This window comes from Bombus pascuorum, chromosome 2 (assembly GCF_905332965.1).
Source record: "Bombus pascuorum chromosome 2, iyBomPasc1.1, whole genome shotgun sequence".
Classification (NCBI taxonomy): domain Eukaryota; kingdom Metazoa; phylum Arthropoda; class Insecta; order Hymenoptera; family Apidae; genus Bombus; species Bombus pascuorum.
The window spans coordinates 295,498-321,837 of record NC_083489.1 but is presented as its reverse complement, the minus strand read 5'-3'; the positions used below and the strand labels follow the sequence as shown (position 1 = coordinate 321,837).

General features: G+C 49.5%; 1 protein-coding gene across 4 annotated transcripts in view; it reads left to right on the top strand.

Moving 5' to 3' along the window:
* Nucleotides 1-26,340, top strand: part of LOC132916184 (leucine-rich repeat-containing protein 24-like) — a 143,330-nt gene that overhangs the window by 21,291 nt on the left and 95,699 nt on the right. For 2 of the 4 annotated variants that reach the window (XM_060975960.1, XM_060975959.1), the window contains exon 2: nucleotides 19,126-19,225. The exons of the other annotated variants lie outside the window; for them this stretch is intronic. The gene's annotated coding sequence lies outside the window, so the exon portion shown is untranslated. The remainder of the gene's footprint in view (nucleotides 1-19,125; nucleotides 19,226-26,340) is intronic. 4 annotated transcript variants of the gene reach the window in all.

Genomic DNA, 26,340 nt, shown 5'->3' with positions numbered 1-26,340 from the left:
AACGCTGTCCATATTACCGTGGCAGGGAGCCGGAGAATGTCGGCCAACGAAGGAACTGGCCACGTTACCTATGTCGATTTTTCGTTGTTCGATAAAGCGGAAAGCTTTTCGGTTGCAGTTCTCGCGCGCAGTTCCGCTGCGAATGTCGTTCGTTCGTAAAAGAGGACGAACGGAAGACCGGAGACAAGAAGACCAGCGTATAATTTTCCTCGCCGTCTCTTCTTTCGGTCGTTGAGAAGTGTAATTTCCTTAGGACGAAAGATCGAACAGATTCGGGTGAAAAGGTTCGATCGAGGGTCGAAGCCTCGCGACCGCCTCGATAAGTAGTCGTTCGACGACCGGAGGATTCCGCTCTTCCATTTCCGGTGCTGCGGGTATTCGAATCCAGTCTACCTCGAGTCCTTCGAACGTATCCCCGTGACCAGGGAAATTCAAAAACCTAACTGGAAAAAAGTCTGTCTAATTGGTCGCTTCGTGTACATGGGTGGAACGGCGCGTCGCAGATTTCTCGTAGCGTAAAGTTAAATGGTAAGAGGGGAACGGTAAGAGGGAGGGGAACCGCAGCGGCGATCTATCGGTCTGATCGATCATCCTTAAATTCGCTATTTATTAAAGCGCGGGTGTGCGAGGATGGGCAGCGAAAAATGGGTCGATCGGGCGCATTTACCGTTGCTCCGTGCACGTAGAGCCGTCGGTGCACCGGGGAAAAATGGTTCAAGTAAATGTAGGAAAAAGAATACCGGGCGACAAATCATCCGGTGATAAATTTATGGCGAGTCGCTGCACAGTGGGGATGAAATTGTTGGGAACGTGGGGAGAATTCCGCCGGGGTGGACGATGCCCTCTGGCGTCGGTTCGGTCGACTCTGTCGTAAAATCCATTAGGCGATTGAACGCGTTGAAAAATTATGAAATAAGTATTAGGGACACGTGCCGTTGCGCCGCTCCACGCTGCTTCGCGTTCTTCCCCTGAAACGAAGCAAGGCCACGCGGTAAAACAAAGAAATCGTTCGATGTTCCTTCGCCATTCTTACATGTTCTTCGCACCAATGTAATCCGATTATGGTTGATTTATCGCGATCAAGCCGGAGCTCGTTAAATTTTCCGCCACTTTCGCCATCCGACTGTACACGTTGTCAACCGAACAACCGACAACGGCACGAGGCGCATCGATCCACTTTTCCTCCGTTTCGATGGTGCGTTCTCTTTTCACGTTGCTACTTGTTGTCGGCAACGGTTACTCTAAATAATTCGACGTCATTGGCGCCGCGAGCATCGTTCGAGCTTCACGCTGTCCTTCTTCCTTCGATAAATAATTACGGCAAACAGGCAATTTCAACGACCAGGTTCCCTTCAACGACGAGGTTCCGTTCAACGACAGTTTTCGCGGATGCCGATACCAGATGAAATATCGGAGAAGCGATGATATTCGTACGACGTATCGGTATAGGAAGGTCGTTTTAATCGCGCGAACCGTGCGTCGCGCACCATTTTTCTTCCGAACTTTGATGGAATGGAAGGAAACATCCCGTAAAGCAGTCGAAACGCAAGCATATACGCACGTTACGTCGACTCAGGAAAGCTACGAAAGAGGCGGAAGAAATTTGTGGACGGAGGAGCGACAACGATGGAAATTCGATCGCTTCAAGCGTTTTAAATCATAGGCAAAGATACGATTGCGCTACTCGCTAGGAAATTTATCGCAATTTTTATCGGGATTTTTCAAAGATTCCGCGAGCTTTCGTCATCTTTGAATATCATCGATTTCCTCTTGTACGTAAACCTCGCGGAAGATGGGTCGACTTGGACGAGAACTCGGTCGCAGCTCGGTCGTTTATTTTTGTGAAAATTCTGCCAGCTGGACGAAACTATGCCGCTGGATAAACAACGAAGTCGATTTGCCGCGAGCGTAGAAGCCGGGATAAGACGAAACTATCGCGAGCAACGTCGCGATTCCTCGAGTCGTGTTTGCTGACTCGAGTCGTTTCCCGAATTTCGCCTTTGCGATTCGCTGTCGCTGCAGCTTTGTCCTTCCGCTACCGCGGACGATATCGATTATTACGCGAGACCGTAGGCCGCTTCGATGCCACTCAGCCTCTTTTTATCGCCAGATACGTTTTGTCGGTTTCAACGATTAGAGACGGCTGTTTTCGGAGTACGAGATTTCCAATTTCTCGCTGGATCGTTCCACGAACTCTTCCACTCGCCACCACCGGTATCGTTGCACCATTTCGCGCTTAACGTTAAACGTTAAGCCGCAAAAATCGCGCAACGAAGACGATCATTTTCTCGCAAACAAGCCCATCTCGAGTTAAACGCTTCTCGTATCGTTCTTTAAAACGCTGCTACGAGGCGGCAATGAATTTTCTGGCAAGAGAAAAAAAAAAAAAAAAACGATGCTCGCGAAATCTCCACAGACCCAGACCGATTAATTTTCTGTTATCCGAGAGATCTTTTCTTCGAAGCAAGTTTTATTTAATACCTGGGAAGGAAAGGCGGAAAGAGAGGCAAGAGAACGGTACAGAGACGGCAGATTAAAATTTCCCTCGATCTAATTGCAGGGATAACGAGCCTGGACAATTAGAGCTGTTAAATAAACGGCGCGGTGTGCATGGCCAGCGTTTGCCACGGTGTTTGCTCTGCCGTCCTGGCGAAACCACCATGCTACGAATGAAATTTCATCGCGTTGCGTTTGTCCGTACGAAAGCGAGAGGGCCGAGCCGAATGCTGAATTTATCGCGAAAACTTGACGCTGTACGACGAGATACTTTTAACTCGCCGCATCTGCGCGACAAATTTCACGAGAGAAAGAGAAAGGAGGTGTAGTAGAAACGTACGATCATAGAGTCGCTTACGAGTGCAACGAATAAACTAAAGATCGTTGCAAGGCTCGAAGCTAAGATCAAACGGGGGGTTAATGGCGCTTTAGAAGCGCAGGTTCGTTTCGCGGCATCCTTTTACGCTTACATCTGTACCGTACGAGATTAATCCGCAAGGTATAGTCGACCGAGATAGCAAGTAGATGAACAAATGCTCGCCAACGAATCCAACTAATGTTACGACTCGTATCATTCGTTCGTCGATATTAGCCGGATGTCGCAGGGTAGACGCGGTGCGACGCCGGCGTCGGATTCCACGTGGAACCAAGCGACGGCTGGACGATTCGGCCGGCGTTCACCGTCACGTGTCGTGGAAACGCCACGATTTTCTGATCAGAGCGTCGACTCGGCGAGAATCTGCTTTTCATTAACGCGGAAGTATCTACGTCGGTTTGTCGCTGATGCTGCTCGAGGGTTAGTTTTTGCGGGCGAGACTAGACGAAAGGGGGAAACGCGTATTCCAGCTAGACTGAAAATCGGATTATCGGGAATGACGAGACCGATTCAGCATCGCTGGATGGGATTGGAAATTGCAATTCGATGGCAACGCTCTCATATTCGGATGCTTTGCCTGATTAACGCTGCTGTTGATTCGACGCTTTGTAGCCGTTCGTTTTCTCTTCCTTTGACATCGGCCAGTACCGCGTACTCTCTATCCTCGCAAATGGTAGTCGCATTTCACCGTTAACCTTTCACCGGACAGGAGATACGGGTTTCAGGATTTATGTAGTTGCCGCGTGAAATGCCGCGATATCGGCGAAACATGGACGCAATTTGCCAAAAGATGCGACGTCGACGGATGCTTCGGATTCTTCGAGTACGATTAGAACCGCGTTTTCCCCGCGTCCTTCCGTCCCCGCATCTTGCCGCATCCTCAAAGTTTAGTCAAACACGTTGGACAAACTCGCATCGTGTAACGTAATCTTGGTGTAGCGTACGTTTCGCGACAAGTTCTCCACCTCTGACCTTCTGAACAGCTACGATGTATACGTACGGTGTATCGCAAGGACGTTCGACCCAGCGCGATTTTCGTTTCCAGGCGTATCAAAATTCCAGGCAGCAGCCGATCCTTTGGCAATCGGATACGCTTGACGATAGGCGGTACTCGCGTTCGCCACCATCCACCGTCCAACGCGCGTATCCAATTAAATCAAGTTGCCTGGAAAAACCCAATCCCTTTCTTTCCCTCTTCGACGTATCCGCTCTTAAGGCATCGATATATTTCACCTTTTTATTCTAGCTTCGATGGATGAAACGAGGCTAAACGAGGTGACGTTTCGTCGCTGGGACGGTGACTCGCGTTCGGATCGGATCGATCGGAAACGAAACGGTGCATCGACGCGCGACGTATGAACGTTGCTGAAAAGTCGAAATTTACGAGTCGGGGAGGTTTGGTCGAGCGAAATTAGCGATGCTTTGATTTAACAGCTCGTTATATCGCGAAAGCTAGCGCATCGATTCGTTATACGGAACAGTTTAACGCGGCTGCATGGTTGAAACGATAATCTGCCGGAGCAGCTTGTACGACGATTGCAACAGGATGAACGCGTTTCACGGCCTATCCGACACAACCGTTTATCGTACAATTCGAACAGCTGACATTGTTTTCGATGATCCTTCTCTTTTTTTTTTTTTTTTTACGAGCCATCGAACAGCAATCTTCTTTCTGTTTCGCGGTTTTTCACACCCGCGTGCTTTCTACGAGCCAATTATTTCCCCCTTTCGTCCGTATCTGTACCCGTAAAGATCAAAAGTTGAAAATTTAGCCAGGTGTAACGACGCATCGATACACGTACGAGAAGAGATACGTCGATTCGATAGGATAGCATCGAAGCTTATTTCCACGATCGGAAAATCAAAATCGTTTCGTGGCTTGCTTGGCAACGGCTCCTCCCGTATGGCGATAGGTTTCCGATTGAATTTTATCGCGGTGGATAAAGGCGGTCTCTAAAGCGAAGAACAATGATCCGTGATCACGACTGCCGTCACGTCGGAAGAAACATGGTTTCCGAGATAAACGAGCTGGTTCTGCGAGAAGATAATTTTTCCAACGTTCCTCCGCTCCGACTACGTATCAGATTTTTTGGCAGACTCGCTCCTACTCGCGTTGCTCCTACTCGCGTCGATCCTACTCGTGTCGATCCTACTCGCGTCGATCCTACCGTGAAAATCACAACGCACGGAGGCTCTAGGAAAGCGTCGTCGATTCGAGATTTTTGGACCGGTTTCGACGGTTTGGCGGCGATCCAGTCGTGTCCGATGGCGGTTTCCTAAGGCGTGCTCGTGATTACGCGGTCTCACTCAATTCCTCGAATATCGTATCATCGCCGCATCCACGATGGTGTTGCGAGCCGAACCGTTTTAATCAGGCACCGAGCGAACCAGCCAGTTGGGATTCGTCAACAGACGTCAAAATCGAGGAGGCACCTTTCCACGCGGCTGAATTTTCTAAATTATACAAAATACATATTTTACGAAATACATATTTTACGCTATATTTTACTCGGCAAAGGGAAATCGTATCGAAGGTACGCTGTCGTCGTTGCATAACGATAGATCTTTTTTTCGAATTTGTCGGATCACGAAAGATCGTGTTGGAAGTATTAAAGAATCGTTTTTTCTCGTTCCCGGTGGTTCTCGACTTTGTCGAGATTGATCGCTGATGTATTCCCCCGGGTGTCTACTTTGCTCTTTCGTCGCATCCTTTGCCTCCGCTTTTTCTTCTATCTGTCTGTCTGTCTCTCACCCCCTTCTCTCTCTCTCTCCTCTCTCTCTCTCTCTCTCTTTCTCTCTCTACTCGTGAAATCTTCCATTCAGCGACTTCAGTGCTGTTCGATCACGTACCGTCGCGTTTCGTTCGAAGAAATGACGCGCGAAGAAACTGAATTTCTAATTGATAACGCACGCGTATTTTAGCGACTAACGTCGTCTTTCGTCGACGTTCGAGTTCCATTGTTTGGAAACAAGTTCGTTAGACTTGGCGGCTTTGTTCTCGCAGTTGAATTAATCGTCGTTGGTTTTTCGTTGGCAAGATCGATGTTTCGGCTTCGCTCGTTGCAAAGTTCCGTAATAGAGTAATTAATCTTATCGGGCAACGCACGGGATATCGCGTGGCAGAGTCGCGAGGACGTGGACGGCGACGACATGGAAAGATACGGTATTCGTTTCCTTCTGACGCGTTTGCTCGTAGATTCGACCAACTCCGGTCTCGTTAATTCCAATCTTCATCGCAGAATGGAATTTCAACGTGGCTTAAGGAAAACCAAATCGTTCGAAAACCTTACGCTCCGACATGAATTACGACATACACGGGGACGAAAAAGATCTGGAAGCTCGCGCGTGCACGAGTTCCGTCGCGGTCATTAGGTGGAATTATAGAGGTTCGCGGAAAATGCAAAGTTTGAGTTATTACGGTGGAAGAAATCACTTCCGGTCGAAGACGAGCTTCCGGCGATATTTCAGCGGACTCTAGCAGCAACAGAAGAACGCCGCCCTCGCCTTATCGGTTCGCGAGACAGAGTTTCCTTCTGGCACGGCGATATTTCAAGTCGACGAAAACGCCAAGTTCGCTCGCGCGAACCGTATAGTTTCCGCGAACTCGGCTACGATCGTGCGACAGCAGCGCGATTATTTCGCGTAATTGGAATAGTTGTCGACGAATCTTTCGTCGGACTTGAATTCGTTCGTAGCCTGTTCGACGCGTTCAACGAAGAAGGAAAGAGTCGCGCGATAGGAGAACGCGCGCGAAACGCAAACTTCAAAAGTATCTCAAAAGTTCTGCTCCGTAAGAGCGAGCACGGCTGGTGGAAATTTCACCGGCTAATAGAACGCGCGGCACGAGATAAGCGAGCAGCGGGTATCACGGAGAAAAGTGTCGGGGCTCGGAGATAAAAGGTAGCTGTTCGTTCCCCTCGATTAATTTTTCCGCGCCTGAGAAAGGTCGGATAATCGAGATTTTACAACGCAACAAACATGGCCGGGGTCCGGTTGGTAGGTACAATTAGTTTCCGCTCGAACGCATCGTACGAGTACAGTGTCGCTCGAAAACTCTCAAAAAGATACAAGTAAAAAACGATAACGGCAGCTTTACCGTAGAAAAATAGCGGCTAAAATTTCCAGCCAGAGAGATATTAGCGCACCTCGTGCAAGACACGAGTCCGATATGGTTGCGGATGGAAGGACGTTCGGCCGCATTGCGAAAAGAAGCGGCGATTAAACGAGCGCCAGGGGAATAAGCGGGATCGTAAAGCGCCCGAAACGTCGCCTCTCTTCCTACGCGGAACGAAACCGGGATCGAGAGGTGGTCAGACGGAATTAAAACGTTGGCGATCGAACGTCGACGAGCGAACCCCGTCGAAACCTAAATTACCCATGGGACTCTCGATAGCCGGGACTCCCGTGGTCGCTTATCGGCCGATAAGGGAGAAAAATGTGTCGGCTCAGGCTCATTTCGAATTCCGCGAATGCGTAAGACGTACGTTCGTTCTTCGAATCCACGTCCATTTTCCTCCATTTCTCCGTTCGTCCGCCGTTCCTTTCCCGATCCCCTATCGATCTCGGTCCGACGTTCTCGTTCCGCTCAACGGTATATAACATCGTCCTGATTGATCGAACGTTTTCGAAGCGGGCTCGATCGACCGAGAACGAGTCGAAAGATCCAATGGAAAATTAATCGATCGCCAAGCGGTAAAGACGGATGGCCATTCGGAAAGCGTATGGAGATCCGAGAGCGCGTCCTAACCTTCGAAACAAACGATAAATACTTGGTTCGCGCGTGTGTTAAATTGCCCGTAGGTTTACCAGTTCGAAGATCGATCGTGCCACTCGTTACTTCCGCAGTGCGTTTGAAATTCGTACGCGATTTCGTTCTCTCTTTCGCAAACTCCTCCACGCGTCTTCGAAAACGCACGATGTTTATCCCTGTCGTTCTCCTTCCGATCTTTCGTCATTTTCGGCGTAGAAAGGCCGTCGAGGCGGCGGAAAAAGTATTTCCTTACAACGCCTGCGAAGCAACCAGAGCGATTCCGAGATGGACGAAACATCTCGTCGTTCTCTTCTTTGCTCGCTCCAGACCAACGCCGCCAACTCGCAATTTTATATACCATATAGGATATAACTTGGAATCTTATCTCGTTTATATTAGAAGGCGATACGGTCGTCGACGTATTCGACTTGGACGGCAGATTACGTATCTCCAATCCTGTTTACCGCAAATAACGGTTGTCTGACGCGAGTAACGGCCACTCGTTCGTAACCTCGTCTTTTTCTTTTCGCTCGCTTCACGGAACAAGTCGTCGACGAATTTACCAGACGACAGCGTTCGATACTCGGTTGCCTATAATTATCCGTGGCTCGTACTTACGCGAGAAACGATCGCGACCGGTCAACTCTGGATAACGGTGACAAAAGTTTCGATTCGATTTCGAGGATTTAACAGGACGACGGGTTCGTTGAATTTCCAACGAACGGTAGCTTGACGGGAAAAAGGAAGAAAAGGAAGAAGAAAGACGAAGATAGAACGCGTTACGATATCTTCGATAAAACTGTGTTACGGCAGAATCTACAAAAGCTACAGTGTGCGGTCCTTTATAAAGAAATACTGGTACGCGGGTGTGAGGCGATTTCGTTAGCGGTTTGAAATGAAATTTTTCGAATTTATCCACGAAATATCGAGCAAGTTTGTATGGACGATACATGATCCCGGGCGCACGCACGAATACACGCTCCATCGACAAAAAGCGCCTCCGTTCCGTGGCCAGTTGCAAAATTCCGGCTTCGTTAACCAGCCGTAGTTTAAAATCGATGCTTGCTGTGCGTTCAACCGGTTTGTTTCCCCCTGTTAAGCTACCGGCGTTTCGTCCAACGCGCGATATCAATTCGTATTCCTTTCGAGTACCATCTCTCCGCGAGAAGATTAATTTTATCGGTGTTTATGGCAAATAACAGGCGTTTAACGCGCCTGTGCGTGTCCTTTCTCGAGGCATCGGCTGGTTCGGGTGCTATCTCGAGCTATCTCGAGCGACGCAGGATTTACGAGGCGCACCGGTGACCCCGGCAACGAACCGATCCCTTTAAATAGTTGGTTCACCGGAAGATTTGTGTGTCGGCATACTAGGCCGTGTGGCATCGGCCAGGGAATGGAGCGACGCGACGCCCGGCGTCCGCCGTCGGATTCCCGCGCGATAGCTCGAGCGACTCCGCTCGTTTCCTGGCATCCTCGTTTCTGCTCCTTTCACGATACATCGTTAACGGCGGACGCCCGAATATTCGCACGTTGGTCGAGCGTTTCCGCGTTAAGATACACCGTATCCGCGTACCATCTACCTGGCTCGCGAATCCATCAAATTTCCAGGCACGAACATTCAGATTTTCATCAGCAAGTTAAGACGCCGCTAATAGCGCCAAATAGGCGCCACTCGATTCTTTAGGGAACAGTGGCTGACCTAACGCTCGCCTCTTTCACTCTTTCGCGGCTACGGCGAGCAATCGTTGTAACGTTCTACGTTCGATGTTTCGCTAGTCACCGTTATCGGAGATACAGCCGTTGGCGCATCGGACGATGAATTTTAAACAACGATTCGATCGACGCGAGATAAAGCGAGACAAAGCGAGGCGCGCAGCTTCGTTCCTGGCAAAAGACAAGACGAGGTATTGGAAAAGGTCAGAGGTCGGTCGTGGATACCGCGAGTGAACCGTTTAAGCGCCATTTAATAGCGGCGCTGCCGCGGATCCTCGTTCCGACTACTACTACGGCGAGGTAACGGCATCTCGCCGTTTTCATTGTTTTACGCACGACGTTACTCGATGCGCGTTCGTTTTCTTCCCGACCACGCACCTGCTCGCTAACTCGTCCTAGATATAACCCTCTATCCTACTTAGGTTTTTCCAACGAACGCGCCAGACCATGGCACGGCTATCGCCAGCGTCCCGTTTAATCGACAGCTTATAGTTTATACCGTTGTCCGGCGACGCGTTTTCCCTTCGATCCGTACGAAAGAATGCCAATTTCGAACGAGCCTTTGCCGCCCCGTAATTAGTCCGTTTCTCTGGTCTTGGAGTTCCGAGGGGATCGCGGCTCGATTCGACAGGAATTGGCGATCGACGGCCACGAATTCGATGCCTCTATAAACGCGCCGCGCGCTCACCGTCCCTCCCGTACGCGTCCCACCAAATTGTCGTTCGTTTCCCCTTCCGAATCGAAGAACGTTGCCCGGAATTTTATTGCCGCGAATTTGCTCGGTTTATTTGCTTTCCTCTGGCCCCGTCCCGGCTTTCCCGCTCGTTTCTCCTCGTTTTTTCCCCTCGCTTTTTTTCTCTCTTTTTTTTCCCCCTCGTTTTTTTGCCGACGTCACGTCCCGCGTTGTCTTTTTTTCGGCCGATATTCGAGCGATGGATTTTCCAAGTTTTTCGTTGGATTTCGGCACACGAGCTATCGGCTCGGTGGAACTCGAGCATCTTGCGTTTCACGCGTAGCCGCTTCGTTATAGAGATACCGATAATCGCTACTCGTTTTCTACCTTTGGCTTCGCATGGAAAACCAAGTTGTACGTTACGCGGCGACCGATAGTTCGATAGGAGTCGACGACGTATTTGGCGTCGCGCTTGCGTTACAGAGTTGACGGTTTTCCAGACTTTGCGCTACGCGATATCTTAACCCACTTAGGAACTTGACTATTACGTAAAAGTTTCTAAAAGTGGCTTCGCGAAACGGATAATATTATAGGAAAAGGGATTGTCAGAGGAGGAGCCGGTTTTCGAGCCGATTTCACCAGATCCGTTCGTGTCTCGTCGAATCGTACGCCGTCGATAAAAACAATCGGCTATTCCACTCTGCTGTTTTTCCAATTTACGTTTTCCAAGAAAGCGTTCGTCCGTTAGCAGGCGGTATTTTCGTGTCCTGCTCTTCTACTACTCGACATCGGAAACGATCGACCAGCGGCTTCGGCTCGCGCAAACGACGCGACTCGTCGACGAAAAGCAGACACTTTGGGGGCGGATGAATTGCCCCGTCGCGTCGATTTGTCGCTCGGCGAAGGACCAACTCGACGACGAGAGACGCGAGTCTCTTAGCTTCCCGCTTACGATCTCGTGCCGCGCGTACAATCGCGAAACGGAGAATCGCTCGAGCGTTTAATAGCGCGCCACCTCCGATTCTCGTTCCGGTTTCCATTGTTTTGCCCGCCCTTTCTCTCTTTCTCTCTTTCTCTGTACGAATCACGTCGTACACGATTCTTGAAAGCGTTGCTCGTGTCCCTCCGGCCCGGCCAGCTAGCCAGCCAGCCAGTCAGCCAGCCAGCGTAAACCCTATCAAAACCGGCTTAAGCTAATTTGCAATTTACGCCGTGTATAGCTTGCTCGCTACATCGGCTCGAACTGACCGACGCCGTCCGAGTTTCATCCTGTTATCGCGCTTTCTCTCTTCACTCTGCGCTCGCCAACGCCGCGTCCGAAAATTGAAATAGCTGCTATCGGCGGTTCGCGAATCCTAAGAAGATTTGGCCAATTAGGACGGCTTAGTAGTCTCGTAATCGTGCCGAGTAAAGTCCACGTTGTACCTCTTCCTTTTCCACTTTCCCCCCCTTTTTCCCTTTTTCCCCTTTCCCCTTTCCCCTTTCTCGTTCGTTCTCGGTTAACCCGTCGATCTCCGGCGATCCTCTCGCCGGTCTAACGTCGCGCTTGTTTCGAACCAAGTGGCGCGAGAATAGACGTGCAGATTTGCTTTTAGAGAAAACACCGGCCAAGTACGTAACGTATCTGTTGGCTAGTGTCTGTACGTTCGTCTCGTAAAGCGAATACGAGTCGAGTTACTTACAGTTGCCCTTAAGAGGCTGGCGAGTTCAATTTCGTCGCGCTCCGTTCTCGTCGAATCGTTGCAATTGCGTTTTCCCTTTTCTTGCGAAATATAGAAAAACGAAGGAGGGCCGTTTTCGTTTTATCTTCGCACGGACGAGCTTTCCTCTTTACCCGTCCGCCGTGTTAACGTAATCGTTGATAATTCCGTTCGTGAAACGGTTGGCGCCTACGTCGCGGGCTCCAGCCGATGGTGTAGGGCACGTTGCGAGAGATTAATAAATCGCTAGAAATATTGCCTTTGCTCGGAACTGTGAGCTTTTACCCTGCGCTTTACGATGTATACCGTTTGGCCGGTAATCAGCTCAAACTGACCGATAAGAGGATGAAATTCATCCTCTTATAGTGTTTACCCGGTAGACGCGACCGTTAGGAAATTGAAAGCGTGGCTGTGTCGAACCTTGGGATTTACGCCGATCGTAATATCACTTGGCTGATATATTAAATTAAAGCGCGTCGATCGATCTTTTATGCGAAACGCCAATCTCCATCCAATCAATCCGAAAATCGCTGACCGTGGCGATCCACTCTATCGCGATCTCCGTAATTACTTGTTTCAAATGTTTCTACATTTCTGGGAAATTTAGGATTTCAAAAGTATATAGCGCGCCAAAATTACGCAACAATGTGTACGAGATATCGGAGGCAGAGCGCTTAGCGTGATATTCAGCCAACTAGACGAGTTTCTATTTAGATTTCGTTTCGTTAATTATATCCGAAAGAATGCATTAAACCGGCTGTGTTACACCGAGAAATGAAACAAGAGACAACAACCGATAGGGATTCATCCTACCATTTATACACACTTACGCGCTTAACGTTAAGATCAACGATGAGATAAGAAAATAATTGAATCGAGAAATATCTTTTGCCTGGACGAGGTGCTATTTCCAGCGAAGCGTTACTCGCTACTACTACCTATATACTACGATATTTATCTACGGAGTAGATAACTACGGTTCTAATTAAATCCTACCCCTTGAGTTCTTACGGCAACGCGAAATTGCTCCGCTTCGCCAACTATCCCTTAGTTTCTACCATCTTCCGCTACTATCCGTAGACTACGTGTCCACTCTGTGGTTAAGCGGTGGTGGTGGCGGTGATGGTGGTGGTCCGCTGGAGGACACTTTCTCCGAAATCGTTCCTATCGATTACCTGACTACTATGGACATTTCCGTGGATTCGTTTCCGGTTCGATGGAAAAGAATCTATCGCCCGACCGTGGTTCTTGTTCGCGCGATACCGCGCCGGATTACACGCCACCGCGATGAGATTGAAACTCGGAGAAAGTTTCACTTTCGCGGGAAAAACGCTACTACGAGGATGAGAATGTTGCGCGAAATGCAAGTACGTAACCGTAGATCCTAACTCGCACGGGAAGAAGGATAACAACACCGAGATACGCATGCGCGTACGTAGTTTCACTTTCTTTACTTTCGTTGGAATTATGAAAACCGGAAGAAAGAAAGTACGAAGGCATCGAATCTTTCGAACGATTGGCCGAATTCTTGGCGGCGGACTCGTTCCACCTTCGATATCTGCGATTCGCGTAATCGTCACGCTTAACGAGCACGAGAGGCAACAACGCAGAGCAGCGGACGGCGACTCCGGTGTAGGCGGTCGAGACGAGGCTGAAATACGAGTCATGACGTCCCCGTCGGTTCCAACGATATTTCGCGGCGTATTTAATTTGGATCGTCACGGCCGCGCGCAAACATTCGATCCGATTTGCTTGTAACGATGAGAACGGTATTCGCAAACAGAACGGGCGAATAAAAATTTCACGAATTTTCGTGGCCGACGGCCGGTCGACGTGGGCGCGCGTGTACCCGAAATTCCAACAGATGTAGATCGCGAAGGCGTCGAAATAGGAGGGGAAACGTTGCATGTACGTAGAACGTACAGCCTGCGCTGGACGGGTATCGTGTCCCCTGCGGACAAAAAAGCGATTAACCCAATCGTAGCGTGACCGACTTCAACCGATTAATTTCAGGCGGTGACAAAATTCCGCCAACTCACGCTGAAATTTATTCGTTTCGGTGCTCGCTGCGAACGCATCGACGAATTTTTCGTCGCGTCGCGTTCAACCCTTTTTATTTGCCGATTCTCGTCCCAAAATTCCCTTAAACGTTCCGATCGTACGAATTTCCGGCAAAGTTAGACACATTTTCAGAGAAAAATAGCAAGATAGAAGTTGAATTTACCGTTCAAACGTCAGAGGTGGTAATTTTAGAATCGTAACTTTGCCAGCGTATACCGTTGCAAGATTAACGGACGTGGAATCGAATTGAAATACGGGACGAATCGGAGGGAAATAAGAAGAGTAGCGCGTATAAACCTATGCGGTATGCCGGATATGCTCTGGTTCTCGAGTTACAGGTTATTTTATCAATGGGTAGGTATCGCCGGCCTTATTTCCTCCGAGCACCAGTCCGATTATTACGATACGACGAATTCGATTCGGTCGGTTACGCGGTCATTTGGAATCTTTTTTTTTTTTTTTATCGAACGTCCGTTGACAGCGTGGAAACGGTTGGTCAACGCGACGACCAAAGCCGTCGACGATCTCGCGTAAACCGTTGGAACCAGTTTGACGATGCATTCGCGTTTCTATCGAGAATGGATCTTCCGCGAAACGATAAATTTTGCGATAGCCGATCCTATATAATACGTTGACTCGAGGGGGAGACGTCGGACGCTTATATACGCGCGCTTATTCTCGTCGGTGGGAAAGGGCGAAGAGCGGTGGGTAGAGGCGGTGGCGGCGGGAAAAAGGGGAAATTCCGGTCGGTATTTCATTCGGGGCTCGTGTTAACGCCGAAGTCGGCCGTGCCCCGTCGTTAATTCTCGACTGCAGTTTCGTTCGCGGGATATTTCAGCGTTTCGCTTTGCGGTCGTCTCGTCGAAATACTCCGACCGATCCGGTTTTTACTCGGCCGATCGTTAATTAACCGCCATCGTTCTGACCGGAACAGATGCTGCCGTGTAAAATAAGATCCACGCGAATACGTACCTCGTTGTTTCTCACTTTGTCGTTACCACCACGGTACTCAGCCGTTGCTTCGCCTCGTGAAAATATTTTTACAATTACGCTAGCGGCAGAAACGGATAACGAACCGGCGTCTTCTTCCCTTTAGACGATCGTCTCGGGTCGAGTTTCTTCCAAGTTAACGAATATGTTTGCGTTACGAAGCATCCTCGAGGCATCGTGACGAGCAATTGCATAGTACAAGTCTGTTGGGATGTTCGTCGCGCGAGTAACTTGCAAGTTGAAAACGCGTTAACGAATGCTACTTTCTAATTGTTTAATCTCGCGATAGTCGTTTAAAGCGACGCTGCGCGACAATACCGCCACGGTTAAAACCGTCGTTCAAAGTTGCTCGCAGTTTCGATATTTCGTAAGACGGATAGAAAATGAGGCACGCAGCCGTTTGCCAGAGATACGATCGTCGAGAACATCGAGTGTTTCAACCCGGTGAGATTAAACCTTAAAATTAGAACGCGCGCTTCGTCCCCGTCGTTCGTCCTTTCCATCGCTTTTCTCTTTTTATCGTTCCTCGTGATCATCGTCCGTCCGCGTCTCTCTGCTACTTTTTTATTCCTCCGTTTCTATCATCGTTACCGTTATTATTACCATTATTATCGAGGGACAAACCGCGTACGGTGACAGGCACAAGCGTAAGGCGAAATGAAATTGCAAGTAGCGAAACGAGAACAGAGAAGCTTAAGTCGAAGGAGATGGCGCGAGCTGGTGCGAGCTGGCGCGAGCGATTTCAGGTGTTAGGTACGGCGATGCGAGCGGAGTGCCTAAAGGTAGATCTTAAGCTCTTTCCTTGGTCCTTGAATACGCGCGGTTGTTTAGAACTGCGCGCGATCATCTCGTTAGAGCGCGCGTCGCGTTTCACCGAAACATTGGAACGCGCTATGTCGAGCGTTTCCTATCGTCGCGAATGTTTGAACGACGTGTAATTATTTCGAAAGTGCTCGACGGCAGTCGGGTCCCGTCGACTCGTCTCACACGGCGGATACAGACGCAGCCGTTTGACGCCAAACAGGACCTCCTAAAATCCTCGAAATCTAATCGAAGCGCTTTAATTAAAAGCTAACCGCGATCTCGGTTAATCGCAGTCTGTTCTGTTTTGCCAAAATGGATCGACGTCCGTCCGCCTAACTTTATTCCTATCGGATTTCAGACAACGGGAGACAATGGAAAACACAGCGATTAAATACGAGCAATTTAACGTACTCGCCAACGAGTCACGCTACCTTTCTTTGGTCGTTCGAGACTCGCGGAAATACAATAAACGAGCAGAGACGCTGGCGCGTCGCCTGATCGGCGAAAGCGAGTAGTCACGGCAGCCTTTGGTCCGGCCGCGCGTCGCAGTCGCCAGTAGTCTCTGACCTGTCTTTTCACTGGCCGCGCCACAGTAGCCGTCCCCGTGTTTCGTCTGGCTCGTCGGATCCGGCATATCCCGTCCTTCGCGCTTTGAACGGCGCTCTATGAACGGCTTCGTACGGTAACGTACTTCGTAGGTTCAATCAGGCTCTTAGATTCGACGAGGCAGGCTGGAGTAGTATATATATACATAAAAAAAAAAAAAGAAAAAGAAAAAAGAAGAAAGGAAGAAAAAGGAAAAGAAAGGATAGCGGCGTAGTCGAGAAGATAGGGATGGAAGGAGATCGATATATCGAAATATATGCGCGAAGAAATCTGATATATCTCGAAGATGTAATCTCGACGTTCCCAGGCAACTGGTTTGCCGGTTACTTCTGTCTTCGAGGATGTAACGTTTCTCACGGTACGGCGATATACGGCTACCGAGTTTTCGTAAATCGATTTTCATTCGCTCCGCTGTATACCACTCGTACGGGAATCGATTTCCTCGAGGAACTCGACGTTAAAGCGCTCGCTACGTCATTCCATTCTTATTTCCTCTTTGGTCCGTAAAAGCTAACGATCCCTCTAATTGTTTCCTGAAATCGCAAATATCCAATTTCGTCATCTTCCTCGGTTATCTCGTACTCGCGAAAACAAGCGAAACCGACTTTAACGACCGAAAGCAGCGAGACTCGTAACGTCGCTCATTGCCGAATGTTCGCGGCTGTATTTCTTTCGGTATAACGAATTGCAAATGGCAACTCGATACAAGTTATGCCTCGAGAGTCTGCGTTTCGACAAACATGCTCGAAAGACGCGGATCGAGGCTGTTTCGTGACGGTGGAGATGGTTCGATCACCGCGGCAATACCCTGTAAAACGAAGACAAAATTAAATTAAATCGAGTAAGTAAATTAAGGTTTCTACGGTATAAAACAGTCGTTGACGATGTAATAAATTTATTTGGTCTCGTAAAAGCGTACATCGGTTAATGCAAAAGCAAGTTAAAACGAGTAGCGATGTTGGAATAAACGACTCGTTCGACGAACGAATCTCGGTTTATTCCCTATTTCTTTTTTCTAACTTTCGCGGCTAAATTATTCGTTCGGGTCTCTACTCAGAACTAGGCTATTTCGGACGAAACGTACAGAGAGCACGAAGCGCAAGCTAATATAAATTCTCCTGGCGGCGAACGGTATTATGCTAGATAAGAGCATTAGAATGGACCGGGTGGCTCGGATAGACTTATAAAGTTAAACAACATCTGTAGTTTCAGAGATACGAAGGCGGGCTACTAGTTTGCATTCTACGCGTACCAGTACCTTGTAATTCGGAGAAGCGAAAGGCGGTACGAATAAAATAACCGAAGAATTTAATTTTTTGATCGATAGACGGCGACGATTAGATGGGCGATACGGCAACGAACCGACGACGATCGTTGTTCGCATCGCGTGATACGCGTTCCTCGTCGAACGATAGACGTTGAGACAGCAACAACGAAGAAACGGTATATTTTCGTTTAGCCTGGTTTTACTCGTGGCCGTGCCGTTTCTTATGAAGGCGTTGACGCGAGCATCGAAGCTTCGCAGTCGATAAATCCACGAGTACCAAACAACTCGAACAACGTGCATGCACGTACTACGTGTACAGCCTTCCATCGATTAAACCAATGGTTCTCGAATATCGCGTTTACCACGAGACGTTTAATACGAAAATTCCTGGCGAATTTTCTAGTTGCGATTTATCAAGCGTATACTCCCGACGAGAGGCAAGTTGCGCGACGACCAACGAATACGGATAATGCAGAGGGTAAGTGGAATTCACGGTGTCGTTGCTTCGTGCCAACGAGCTTGTTTTACGGGCGGCGCGACGGCCGGTAGTTTCGCGAGGGCCGAAAAACGCAGTTTGTCCGAATCGCAGGCCGAACGTTATTTCCGGCTATTCGGTCGCTCGCGTCTAGTAGGAATCGCCCGAGTTCTTCCAAAAGATTCATCGACGAACACGACGGTGGATTTTTCAAAGGACCGCGTATATGTTTCAATTGTCGTATCCATCTCCGCGATCTTTCTTCGCCTGGTAAACGCAACGACCACGCGCGATTCCTTCTTAAAGAGCCTGGTTTTAAAGGAACCTGACGCCTTTCATCGCGGCGCAATCCGCCAACCGTTACGCGCCAGAACTCGCTGGTCGACGAACGCCGTGACGACAAAGGGCGAAAAACGGAGCTCACGAATCACGGAGCAACTGTGACGGGAAAATGAAACGCGTGCTGCTAACGAAGAAGATAAAGGAGAGGCAGGGAATTTTCATGCGTGGACGAACGACAGCGGTACGCGGCAAATAATCTCGCGTCTTGTGCCGAGAAAAGAGGGAATCGGCGCACGGTGTTAAGCGCGACGTCGACGTCGTGCGATCGATCGCCAGCCGAGCATAAAGAGCTCGGGGAATGAAAGAACGGACGGTGAGTGGAGCGAGTGCAGCCGAGCCGCGTAGAAAAGATATACCATTGGTACATCCGTGGATAGGGGAGCAAGCGTAATTCTTTTGTCTCCGTGGACGTTTCGCCGATGGTTCTACTCGCTCCTCGAACCGTCCGGATACGGAGACCGTAAATGGTAATTTAAAGCGACGACAAGCAGCACACGAATAATCGAGCGCCGTACCTTCTCCGAGCAACAGCCGTCACCCTTTGCCACGACTTTAATCAGAGTAGACATTTCAACTATCGAATAGCGAATGCCGTTATCGATCGTGGCATTCGTTCACCTTGCCGCGTCGTTTCCAAGTCCCGAATATCCTTTTTTCTAAATGTTCGCGAATGAGCGAATATCGAAGAGCCGATTGAAAGCGAATAAACGGAAAGAAGAAACGGCGGCGGCTACGTTCTCTTTAATTGCACGGTCGTTCATCGTGATTGCTTTTCTTCCTCGCGTTTCCCTCGCCCCTCTATCTATCGTTATCCGTACAGCCGTGTCCGTTAGAAATATCCCTAAAGAAGCCGTTATTATCGTTTGTTACAGCGACTGTACCGGCATAAGGTGTACCCTGATTTCCATTCAGAAGCGCGGGGGATCACGTTTCGATCGAAACGGGGCAGTTATCGTTCGGCGTAAATCATCGGTAAGTGTTTCGTACGTAACCGAGCCTTTTCCTGTCAGCAGTTTCGTAAGAGAGAAACGGGTCTGGGTCAGGCCGAACGCGTCTCGATCATCCGCAATTTCTTCCCTTCCTATTTACCACGTTTGCGCAGGTAGAATTAATTTCCGTAGAGATCGATACTCGTTCTCCTCTCGTACACACACGCTCGCCTTCGCAAGAGGCAACGTCGCAACCAGCCAGACGAATATAAAGCGTTCTTTACGTGGATCGCGAACAAACGAGAGGCATCTGGTTCGACGAGGCGATAAAGCGCGAGCAAGTGCATCGAGCATCGACGATAATTAATCGTTGCGTTGCAACTACGTTTCGATCTTTGAACGCGCAACCCGAAGAAATACATTCGGCTCTGCGCATGCGTTGCATCGGATCCTCGTTCGTCTTTCACGCGAGTCAAATTTACCGACAAACTTAACGAACAGTTTTTCTAACGCGACACATTCACCGACGCTGTACGCCAATAACCGGACGTTTCTTTTCTTTTTCTCTGCTTTTCTCCATCGTCGTTGCATCGTCGCAACGACAACTGTAACGCTACTAGAACTATACTAGAAATATTAGGTCGCAGCGCGTTCTCGGCCCTCTCGATCCTTTATACGTTTCATCGCGGTCGAAGACGAGCCTCGTCGGTGCTGTATCTCTATCGCGACGACGTACACACGCGAGATACACTTATTCCCGTTGAACGAGTAATTTACATATAAATTCGCGGTTTAAATTTCGCGTCAGCAGCGCGACGAATCACCAGGAAACCCGTACGCGGCGGCCATTATCCGAAATCAACGTCGACGTAGAAGGGAAAAGAGCGTTTGCGACCGCGGCTGAATTTCTCCAGCCGAATCACACCTACTACGAGGTAAGGTCGCGTGGCTGGAGCCCGTGGATGATATCGATCGAAATCGTTGCGCAACTTCTTCAAGGAGCTTCCGGGGAAATCGGCAAACGTCGCGTGGAACGCGAAAAATTACCGTCATTGCTTTATTTGTTCTACATGTTACCTGTTATACGGTTGGACGAACGTTCCACGTAACGTTCAAAGTATGAAAAATTTGTACCGAGTTTCCACGTCTCTCATTTTCCGTTTCTTGCATTTTTACTTTTCATTGGACGAAGCGCGCTCGTTCTGCGTCAGAATCGACGACAATTTAATTCCACGGCCCCGAGTAACGTATTCGCGATGGCGACCGTTAGCGTCGTGATCGTGCAAACGCAGGAAACGCCGCTGCTTCGCGGACGACCAAATTCAATCATAAAATCGTAAATGTTTGAATAGAGAAACGCGGTAGAATCGATCTCTGCGATGTCGCGTAGCATTATTATCGCGGCGCTATCCCGCTGGCGCTAACCCACCGGCGCTAACCCGCCGGCGCTAATCCGCCGGCGCACCGGGCTTACCGAATAAATTATCCGCTTCTGTTTGCTCTCTTCATCCGTACGCGCCTTCTCCGTCTCTCGCGAGCGTTCGTTCCCCTTCTGCCGACGACGCAAACCACGCGATAATTAGCACGAACGGTTAGCCTGACCGGACGTTGTCGTTGAGCGAATCGGCACGTGGATGATAGCGCGTCTGCAAAGCGGCGTCTCGACTCGTCGACTCGGCGATCGAGCGTCTTGTCGCGTGTAGCCATTCTTTCCGAGCTTCGACGCGTTTCGTCGCGGCTGTCCGCACGACTCTTCGGTTCGGTTTTCCATCGTATCGTCGATATCGCTTCGCGAAATTTCCAGCAGGCGATTCCTTTCCAACGGTAAAAGCACGGAACGGCCAGAGTACAAGAATAAGGAACAATAAGGTATCTTGGAACGTCCAAGGTTTGTAGCGTTTGCCGGCGAGAGACTCCCCGATGGATCGTGAAGCGTGACGAGAATTTGTTTAGACCCTGTGCTAGGTTACAGCGAACTTTGAACGCTGCAGTTCAGGGTATTTAAACGTTGGTTATAGGACGCACGATTAATGACTATGCAGGTTGGAAAGTTCGAGACGCGAATATTCGAGACTTTGCGGGTGTTAGACGCGAGGGAAACGAGAGTAGAGTTTCGCATCGGTATCCGATAGGAGAAGGGGAGCGGATTGTAACGTTCCGTTTTGCGAAACAACGTTTCAGTCGCAAAGAATCGATCGGTATTGTAGGAGCGATCGCAGGTTCGGCCGCGATTTCGACGGTCGATCGAAGAGCAGTTGGCGGAATCCATGGGATCGCGTGTACTCGTCTTTGAGATGTACGCGTCATTGACTCGGCGTAATTAATTTAAAGCGGAGAACGCGCGCATCGATAGGAGAGACACGGTGTACGGTAACGCGTATCGAGAACCCGATTACACCCGGTTAATCGCGCTACTGCATAATTTCGCATCTTCGCTCTTGCCTGTCGCACCCTCGTTTCCAGGTCCTGGTCGTCCGTGCGTCTGTTGTGTACGCATCGTCGATCGCAATCGGAGAATCGCTGACTTTCGAGCGGTCCGATTTTCGTCGAAGGAACCGTATCCGATCGCTCGATACTTTTGCACCGAAATAAGCCGTTCTTTTTAAAGCAATACGCTATACAAGGGGATACGCGGCGACGAGATTAGAAAATGTGGTGGAATTTATGGATTTTTCTGTATCGCGTCGGGTTGGACGTCGTTGAAATTTGCAGAGGCAGGTGGTTCGAAATTCTGGTTGTTACCGCTACAAATGGAACGTAGTCGCGGCTGGGTGGTGCGCGAGATTTCGCTAAATACGCGTACCTATTGTACGAAATACAAGCCAGTACCATATGGCACCGCTAGGCTTCGCCTCGGCTAACCCACTCGGGTATCGTTCGTTCTGCCAACCGACCTAGCGTTTACCGTGCCATGTATCCGCAAATATTTCAATCTTCGATCAATCATTCACGCGAAATACTCGCGACACGACGCTGCCGCCTACCTATCGTCGCTATGCTCGCCGTGCATCTTATCGGGAAATTCGCCAGTGCCGATACGCTTTCGCGCAAATGCAATTTCCGCTTGTCTCGCGTTTTAACTCCGTCTATCCGTTTATTTGTGACGCGTCGTTTGTCCGAGATGCGCCGATTTTCCTAAACGTTATTGGCAAACGTATTATCATACAGCTGCCTTCGAGACAGCGTTTCGTCGTTTTCGCGAACGACGCTCGGTTCGACGCTAGCCTGCCTTTAACCGGCAGTCCGAAATTACGTAGAAACTGGTAAATAGAGCGGCGGTGAAATGCCTGCTGAGCGACATGCGGTAGTCGCGGTGGTAAGAATCCTTACGATCGCGGGAAACCGCGGACGCCCTCGCGTCCTTCGTATCAGGTTCCGTTCAGGTGCGTACGACGCGCGGGTTAACCCAGTCGAGCCGAGACTTTCTTCTCTCAGCCGGAGCGAAGCGAATTTCGTTGATCCTTCGCAGAGCGTTCCTCGTTACGAGAGATTGCCAAACGATTAGAATTTACCACGCGTTTCTTCGCCATCTTTCGCATCTTTGAATACTTTTTACCTCGAAGAACATTACCTTATCGTTTGGCGTTTAATTACGACGCGGTGCTGTCGGTGCAACGACGCGCGTATCGTTTCCACTTTATCGTCGTATTAGATAAGATACTGGCGTTTAACGAGCGGATTAACAAACGGTTGACCGAAAATCGCCAAAACGTGGCACGCTCGACCGCTTGCAAAATAAATGCCTGCCCCGTCGCCATTGCCCGTAATCCGCCGAGGTTCTCCGAGCTAGAAGCGAAATTTCCCATACACCGTGGGAAAACCAGCCGGTGATTCGGCTCGTCAAGGTTAAAGAAGACGCCGGTCGGTTTTTTTTTTCACCGCATTAGGCGTTCGACTGTATATTTGGGAAATTAGAACGGACGAGTGGTATCGCGGTTCCGAAACGAAGCGAGGGTTCAACGAACCGCAACGATACGATTTCCACGGCCATGGAAACCGCGGCAACACTCGGCACGCGCCGCTACCGACGATTACGATGGCGCGGCCTGTCGACCGACAGAAAATACAAGGCTGTCAGTCGCAAGCGTTTAGCCGTCCGAGCCGTGTGCCGTGCGCACGTGGCCACCCTTCGCAACGCAACTCCCCGTCTCCGACCGTACCGGCGGTCCCCTAGGCCGACCCAATGTAAGAAACAACGTTCCGCTCCGCGGAGCGGTATGATTAACTTTGGAACGAACGGTCGCTGGCTGGAACTAATGCCTTTGTAATGTTGTTATCGATTGATTCGTACTGTAAGCGCCTTTCCCCTTCCAGTTTATTCGCAGAACGAAAGCGATCGTACCAGCGCGAGTGTTTTTCGTCTGCAATTCCGATGGCAATACCGAGACGCGTTTATACGTTTTTTTTTTTTCAAACGTAAACTGCGCAACGATCCAACACGTACGATTTCGCGTACTCGTACGATAAAATTAACGACGAGCGATAAACTTCTCGATTTTAAATCCGATGGCTGATACTGCAAATTTTCGTGCCACTCGGCGTAAGGTACACGAGTAGGATGTCGAACGAGACGACAAGACCTCTGGATCACACGGCGGCGGACGAGTCGATAGCCCGTTTCGAAACAAGACACTACGGGTGGTAGGACGACGCGACGTCAGAATGCAAAATACAGGGCGGCTGTTGTACGCGGTTGGAGGACGGTGGCCGACGGGGCCGAGTCGGCAGTCGCAGTTCGATTTACAATCGCTTGGAACGCACCGCGACACCACGATTCCGACTAGCGAATTTTACCGCGACGACCGCAGACACGGCGACCGTGCGACGCGCTTTACGTTAACGTTGCGGATGACGCGCACACGGTGGAATATACGCGGCTGTCGCTGCCAACGGTTCCAGCCTCTTTCGTGCCCGACCAAACCGCGATCTTCTTCTTATTACTCTCGCGTTTCGGCCGCGAAACTCTAACCTCGATTTTCGCTAATCCCGTGTAATTTGTATCCAGCGTCGGTTTCCACCGCGCAAATTTACGACCGACCATCTATCGCGAACGTAACATCCAGTCCGCTCGAAACTCTTCTTCGACTTTGAAACGTTGCAGCTGATACACCGTAATTATTATTCGTTAACGTTTCCACCAATACGATTCGAGCAAAGAGTATTAAATTCGAGAGCTCGTATACTCGTGATTCGAGTAGCAATAAAATGCAATTAACAGCAGCCTTTAGCGGTGCATCCCATTTTTCGTAATTCGAATATTCGAAAGCACGCACATGGAACAAGATCTTACGGTCGATCGTCGAATAGGAAAGAGAGAGAGAGAGAGAGGTAGAAAAAAATGTCCTTCGACGAAATACAGGCGGATATGCAAACGCTCTTTCCGCTCGTTTGATTGTTCGCAGAGGCAGAAACGTTTGCCTCGGCCGGGCAAATTCTTTTGTAGTTAAAGATAAACGATCGTGCCGCGTTCGACGTTGGAAAAAGTTCGCCACGTCGCGAGAATCAACCGACAAGCCATTTTGCTCGTTCGTTGGTATCGGCCGAACAAAAGCCGGGTGAAATCTTCGAACGTTTTGTCTCGAGTGGCGAGTTGCTTTTAAAATACGGACGTAAAAAGTGCCTATGGAAGGCCGCGTCGCTTAAGAGTTCGTCGCAACACGGGTTTACTAAAATTCTCTAATTGACGTTTGTCGTATAAATTTTAGATCGCGTATCCTCGTATCCCGTTATCCCCCCCCTCCCCCGACAAAGTTGTTTAATTCGAGGCAGATGTATATCGCGCGCGCGAATAATCCGCGTTGGTTGCGGTATCGCAACGGATCGCGTTGGAAAACCTAGGAGTATACCGTTTCACGCAACTTTCGGGTCGTGCAATTGGAAACTGTACGCGCTGGATAAAATTCTCTGGGAAATTTGCTTCGATAACTCGCGTTACTCGATGTACCCTGTTCGGCTACGCGATACAACAGCCGCTGTCAATTCGCGTTTAGGAAATCAGCACCGTGAGCTTGGCGCGCGATAGAAACGAAATTTAACGAAATAATGGAGCGTGGAAAACGAGCGAACGTATCATTGAACGGGAACGCGACATAATTGCAAGACGATTCGTCATGATAAAATTAACTCGGTCGAACGAGGGCGGCGGGTAAGCGTGAAATCAATGATACCGGTGATGGTTGATGTCGACGTGCACACCAGAATTATCGTCATCGTCGTCATTCTCGATAATACGGGAATCGATCTAGTTCGATGCAAGGATCACCTCAGCGGGGTCATCCCTTTGACACGATGCTTATCGCGTGCAACGTGATTGACGCGTCAGGTCAACCGTTTCTACTGCGATTTCATGTTACCACTCTATCACTCCCGGCCAATGGCTTTCGTCGACGAAGCGCACCGATACACGTGCCTTGTTTACACGCGCCTGCGAATACACCACTGTCATTAATATTTTTGCATGCATCGCCGTCGACATTTTTTATTGCGCGCCGAACAAAAGCAGCGACAGGATCGTCGCGATCGAAATTGGGTATTTCGCGCAACGAACCACCGTTCCGTTGGTCGATTCGCTTTCGTCCGTCCGTCCGTCCGTCGCGTTCATTCGCAACATCGAGCGAACAAACGAAAACGTTCTATCGCCTTTTCCGTATAAACGGAAACGCGTATGATCACGCCTATACTTATGTCAATATATAGACCGCTTTCACCGCAAATAAACTCCAACCAACGTTAACCGTACCGAATCGATACCGTTTTTTCAACTTTTCTAAAGTAACGAGCGCGATATGTAAATGTCCGTGCAACTTGCACTCGCAACCTTCTTCGCGCCAAGCGACGTAAGTTATACGAACCATTTGTTCGAAACGAGTGCAGCGAGTCCGTAAAAGTACGGTAAGAAGGCGTATCGGATTCTTTGCTCGGGGCTTTGAAACGCGACAGACGGTAAGGAGAACGGGTCAATGGAAAATCGTGCAAAGTCAAGCGTCGAATTTTGGTCCGGGCGCCCGTTTCGTTCCGTCGTAAAGCGTATCGCGTAATTGAACAGGTTGAAACGAATTCTCGCAAGTTTAGCGTCGACCGAAAGGAAAGAGAGACGAGGAAGCGGAAGGCGATTCGTAGAAGGTAGGACCGCGAAGATCTCGGGATAATTTACCAGAA